Genomic DNA, 6,954 nt, shown 5'->3' with positions numbered 1-6,954 from the left:
TTCTTCTCTCCCCACCTCTCATGCACCCGTGCGTGTAGCTTTACAGACACAGTCCAGTGTATTAATGTTCACACTCACATTGCATGTGGGCTGTCATCTGATGCCCATCTGCTGATTATACACTCGCCCTGCTCCTAGGCACCTGTGGCTCCTCCCTTTGACCAGTTCCAAGCTCCAGTGGAGAAGTGTGACTCAATGGTTAAAGCGGCAGACCCTGATGCAGAGGTCTGGCCCGGGACCAGGGTTCAATTCCTACCTCGGCGGGTCTTGGGCTCAATTTCCTCGGACTTGATAATTCTCGCCTCCTGCCTATTCTAATCATGGGTCCCACTCTGCAACTCTAGGCAATAGCTTGCTTAATCTCCAACACGGCCCCAACAGCGCTGGGATGCCTGGCTTCACCTTGGGGGTGCCCAGGAGTGGACATTTCACAGGGAAAAGCCAGGAAGGGTTCCACAGCGGTATGCGGTACAGCGCCAGGACACCCCAGTTGGGGTATAAGTGCGCATTACAAGTACAAATTTCATTTCATTTCATTTCACAAATTTCATGTCATCGCCTTGCCTTGGATACTGCCTTTTCTCTCTTTTTTTGCGGGTGGGAGTGTCGCGTGCTCAGAGTCTTGGAACTCCACAAGCTCACCCGGAGGCACAAGCTCACAACACACCAGGGGGGAGGCTCTCACTGCTGGACTCCCCGCTGCTGCAACAGAAGGGGTGCCCTGTGCACTGCCTGTGGCACGCAGGGGTCCTCACGCGCCATTGCATCCAGCCCCATCCGCTGCCAGCATCACCTGAGCAATGAACGCGCCATAAACCATACTGTGTTTTTTTTTTTAAGAAATACTAAAAGCAATTGCTTAAAGGATCTTTTACTTCTGTACGTTTCATATCCAATGACATTTATATATTAACTATGATAGAGCACATGCTGACAGAGAGGCAACTATTTACAAGGATTTTTTCCAGATCAACAGAATGGCATAAGACACTTTGAAGGCAGCACTGATAGCGGCTCAAGTGAAGCCCGGCTCGGCTCCCTGGGTGTGCCTGTAATCCTATTGTGCTTCGAGTGAAATCCTGTAATTAAAGCGGCTTCTGAAGGACCATCTGATCTTACTTTGCAAGGAATTACAGCGGCTTCTCTGAAACAGAGCCCATTGAATTATCTGACTCACAGTGGACAGGGCATTACAGGCCTTCTCCTGGGACAGACAGGAAGCAGCAAAAATGCAGATGCTATCTTAATAGACTGTAATTATGCAACCCCCTTTAGAGCATTCTGTAAAGCCGGATTTACACACTCTGCCCGAGCACCACATGGCATTCCATATCTAGACTTGACAAAAATAGTAACCCGACCGAAACTTCATTTTAAATGTATTTTTCAAATGAAGATATAAGTGTTGGCATGGTAGGCACACATTTCCTCAGCCATAAATCTGTATGGCCTCCTTGTCCCCTTCCACAATCCAGTCATTACCCTTTGTGGACTGTCCTCCTCCTGAGACAGACAATATTTGTCCTTCTTCTCTATCTAAAACAAAATACAAATTGCAAATGTAAAGCATCTTTTACACACTGGTGAATAAAAAGTACCTGCCATTAAATGAAATCCTGTTTTGTCTGTCCGCCCGTCGAGGATGTCTCAGGTATGTTGTAACCGCTTCTCTTGTTTTTTATACTAATGTTCTTGATTTTTTCTTTATCGTTTTATTTGTGAGTCTAAAGAAGACATATAAAATTTACCAGATCTATTGCGGGTCTGGGATAAGGTAAGGTAAAGCTCATTGCCACACCCTTTTTTACACCTCTCTGCAGCGCACTCCCCGGGCGCGTTTGCAGAGGGGGAACTAATTCCCCTTGCATTGTGGGGGTCCCTGGGAGCCAACTAGCCTACCTGGAACCTCCAGTATGCGCCAGGGGGCTGCATTGCAGAGAGGTGTAATGAGGCTATGCCCCTTTTTACACCTCTCTGCAACGCAGCCCCCTGGCGCGTTTGCAGAAGGGAAACTAATTCCCCTTGCATACTGGGGGTCCCTGGGGGCCACCTAGCCCACCTGGAACCTCCAGTAGCGCCAGGGGGCTGCATTGCAGAGAGGTGTAATGAGGCCACACCCTTTTTTACACCTCTCTGCAACGCAGCCCTTTGTGGGGGTCCCTGGGAGCCAACTAGCCTACCTGGAACCTCCAGTATGCGCCAGGGGGCTGCATTACAGAGAGGTGTAATGAGGCTATGCCCATTTTTACACCTCTCTGCAACGCAGCCCCCTGGCGCGTTTGCAGAGGGGGAACTAATTCCCCTTGCATACTGGGGGTCCCTGGGGGCCAACTAGCCCACTAGGAGCCTCCAGTATGCGCCATGGGGCTGCGTTGCTTTGCCCCAGGGGATGGCGGTCCCCGGGGCAGTGTGGGGAGGATTGGGGCCCCCCCACACTTCTTTATCACTATGCCCCCGCGATTTGGTCCCCCCGGGGGGGTAATTTGAAAAAAAACAGACCGGGTTTTTAAAAAACATTTTTGGGGCCTCGGGGGTCCTTGTGGGACCACCTGGGCAGGCCTAGGGGGTCAGGGTGTTTCTACCCTGCCCCCTTTTTGTGTTCTACACGTTTGTTTTTCTGATTTCTTATGCCTCGGTCTACAGAGCACAAGATGGCGGCCAACACTTCCTGGTTTGAAGTGTTGAAAGCCAATGAGCATGCAGCTCGTGCTGATTGGCTGCCACTGTCTGTCAACACTCCAAAACAAAAAATTGTTGGCAGCCATCTTGTGCCTCGGTAGACTGAGGCACAAGAAAGCAGAAACACAAACGTGTAGAACTCAAAAAGGGGGCACGGTAGAAGCACCCTGACCCCCTAGGCCTGCTCAGGGGGTCCCACGAGGACCCCCAAGGCCCCAAAAATGTTTTTTTCAGTTTTTTAAATCAAGGGGTACGCGTACCGTACTCGTACGATACGAGTACGGTGCGCGCACGGTGGGCGCTTATAGATATATATAATTTTTCTCTTTTGATTTTCTCAGGAACTACTGGAGGGATTTACACCATTTAAGCAAAAGCGTGATCTGCTAATCAGACTCTACCATTTTGCCAAATTTCTTGTAATTCCGTTCCGCCGTTCGGGCTGTAGCCGTGTCTAAACATCCTATGGAAAATAACATGGGGAAAACACGTTTTGGGACCCCCCTTTTTTCTCAGCCCCCACCTGAGGAATCCCCCCAAAACTTTCAGGGAAGGAGCAGAGCGGAGCGGGCCATCTTCTTTGAGAAATTCGCGAAGATCCATCAACCGGCGCCAATGTTACTCCAAATAGAATGTTGTGGATTTCCTATGGAAACTAGGTCCTAACTATATCTACCTACTGGCGACCGCCAGTAGGTAATATATATATATATATATATGGCGGACTGGTGCTGGGCTAACATTCAATAAAGAACATTTGCACCATTTCTGGGTCTCGCTGTTCCTGTTTGCTGATCGGCTGTGATTGTTGTTGCTGATTATTTCAACGCGGGAACGCCACGTACCTCATATATATATATATATATATCTATATATATATATATATATAGATATATATATATATATATCTATATCTATATCTATATATATATATATAGATATAGATATAGATATATATATATATATTTCTGGATTCTCAGGGTTAGTATAGTTCATCTGATCACATGCTTTAATTTGCTCTTTTCATAATTGTGGATTTCCTATGGAAACTAGGTCCTAACTATATCTACCTACTGGCGACCTCCAGTAGGTAATATATATATATATATATAGATATATATATATATATCTATATATATATATATATAGATATATATATATATATCTATAGATATATATATATATCTATATATATATATATAGAGATATATAGATATATATTTCTGGATTCTCAGGGTTAGTATAGTTCATCTGATCACATGCTTTAATTTGCTCTTTTCATAATTAAGCGTAATATTGAATAATGTATATTGATTAGTTCCCTAGGGTTGAATGAATGGATGAATTATGGCATTTGAAACACAGCTATTACCTGAGGTTCTCTTGGCAATGGTAAAACGTATTTCTTCTGCTACGGAGAGCTCCATCTATAAAGTCACTCACAGAAAAATACAGCTGTAAAATCATTTTTTGTTCACAGGAATCCGTGCGCCTTTTCAAATATTCCCATTTATTCGTGTTTTAAAGGTGGAGAACTCCATTGAGAGCAATTCTCGCTTGCAGCGGGCACAAAAGAACAAACATGTTATTCAGTGCTAAGCCACCCAATGTAACTGCGGCACCTGGGCCCCACTGTGGGTACTTATCTGAGGCTGGCTACAGCAACTAAAGGGAGATTGTGTCACAAACAACAACGCCGTCTGTGGTGACCTAAATTCCTAGTGTTATACCAGGTCAAAATACTTTTCGCATTGTGCAGTCTGTGAATAGAGCGGTGATTTGAGAGCTCTTCTGTACCTTCCTGTCTCCTTTCTCTTTTTATGAGATTTGCTCTGCTTGGGCTTCTATTATAATGTTGTTTTATTATTCATATTCTCTAAATCCTCTACAATAATCTGCTTAGTTTATTGCTCCATGTCTTATCGAGGATGTCTTTTTTCAATGAACCTGGGGCAAAATATCTCTAAATAATGATGTTTTCTGAATACTGCTCTGTGGGTTTGTCTGTATTTTTTTTTATATTTCAAGCTTTTTAAGTAGCACAGCGTTTGCTGTTTACATGGCCTCTAGGTGCAGTTGGGTTATAGATGTATAGACTAGTGATTGGGCTCCATCGGCTCACTTATCTGCCATGTCAGAACTGATGTTCATTTATTAGGCAGGTTACCATTTGTTAAGTCTTGGTAAGTCCACATAGAAATCACTACAACTGCCATGAGGCCCTGTGAGTGCACCTCAAACCAAGTTGCTATAGTGAATGTGACACACTCACATTGCACACATCCCAGGTCCTGTTTTGATGTCAAATAAACATCTCTATGGATGTGTCATAACAATTAGACACACCTTCTCTTTTACACACTGTGTTGGACTCTCACCCATCACCCACATCAGAAGGCAATGTCAGTCAATGGGATTACATAGGATCAGTGTGAGAAGCATTCTAATGACACAATGGAAAGACATTCTGCAGCCTCTCTCAGGGGGAACCATGAAAGGTTGGGGCCCTGGGGCACAGTACATTTTCCACATGCCTGACAAACTCAATGTGCACTGATAGCATGTCTCACACATCTAGATAAATTAGGTGTAAGGTACACGCAGGAAAATATACACATGTTGATGCAGAACTCTACAAAGGTATGGCAAGTTAACACCCTCCATGTGTACATACACAAATATCTAACTTGAACACACCTAACACATATCCAACATACATCATAGGGAGAACTGCAACGTAACTGATGTGGACACTGGCCAGGACAACCCAAAATACAACCATATAAAATAACACCCAATGCAATGTCTGCACCAATTAGAGTTCATCCAACATATAAATCTATCCAATATTACTTCTTGTCCTGCGTAAGTCCAGTACTGGCCCATAGTCACATCATAATAACCACTTCAAATAGAGCAGCAATCTTGGATCAAACAAACACTACTGAAGTCACACATCACTAACAATACAAGAACCTCAACTAGTTTGAATAGTAAAGGCAGGAGCAATGTCCTCCAAAATATGAAAAGTTTTATTCCAACTCGAACAGTCCATTGTGATGTCATGTGCCACAGCACAAGGCTGTGCCACCAAACATGCCCTTACTAACACTTCTCGGGAACCTCCTCATACAGGGGCATCCATTGAGCACAACAGGCACCTCGAAGATGGTACTGGGGGATGTATGGGCAGAGGTTTAAGGAGGGGCGGGTTTAGTTTTGAGAGGGGTCTTCAGGGGTTTGTGGGGTTTTGGGCTGAGTTCAGGGGGTGGGAATGCTGTGTCTCAGTGGTTGAGTGGGAAGCAGAAGGGGTGGGCTTGGCTTGGGCATGGGAGAGGGTTTTGGGACGTTGGGGAGTGTTGAATTTCACAGAGAAAAGGGCAAACAGGGTAGAATGTTCAGGATGGAGTTCAGGTTAGGAGGAAGAGGGAGTGGAAGTGTGAGCTGTGTCTGCTGTCTGTACTGTGTGTTGTGTTGGTGTATGTTGTGTGGGTGACTGTGAGCATTTGTGTTTTGTGCCTGTGTGTGCTGTGTGCATGATGTGGGTTGTGGAGGGGTCTGAGTGTGTTGCTGTGTTGTCTGCGGGTATGGTTGTGTCTGTGGATGGCTCTTCTTGTGTTGCTGTGTGGTCTGCAGGTCAGGTTGTGTCTGTGGAGGGCGGCTCTGTGTGTGTTGCTGTGTTGTCTTAATGTATGGTTGTGGCTGTGGAGGGCTCTGCATGTGGTGCTGTGGTGCCTGGGGGTATGCGGGGTGATAGGGTGGTGAGGGGGCGAGTGTCTGCTGTGTGCATGCATGTTTCCGTTTTTGACAGGTTTTGTGTTTGTGTGTGGTGCTTGTATCTGATGAAGTGTGTGCTTGCTTAGGTGTCCATGTGCTTGGGATAGGAATAGGGAATTTAGATGGGGAAGGGGCAGGTGGTAGGGTGGAAGGTTGGTCAGGGTGGAGGGCTGCCATGAGGTAGGAGGCCAGAGCCTGAAAAGATCTCAGGACAGACACTGCAGTGTGAATGCTTTCCATGTAGGCCATTATCTGGGCCTCTGGATGACTTCCAGAACTTCATTCTGACCCACAGAGATGCTCCTCAGAAGATCAATAGCCTCCTCACTCAGATGAGACGGGTGATCTACTGATGCAGGCTCCACAGAGGATAAATTGCCTAGAAAAGAAAACACGCATTTGCAGTTTTGCGGGTTTGTAACGCGCTTGAATAAACTCCCGAAGGAGTATCTCCGTGCTACAGAGACAACAGTGGCAAAACCAAGGGGCAGTAATTAA

Source organism: Lissotriton helveticus, chromosome 10, assembly GCF_964261635.1.
Source record: "Lissotriton helveticus chromosome 10, aLisHel1.1, whole genome shotgun sequence".
Lineage (NCBI taxonomy): Eukaryota > Metazoa > Chordata > Amphibia > Caudata > Salamandridae > Lissotriton > Lissotriton helveticus.
This window is presented reverse-complemented; position numbering follows the sequence as displayed.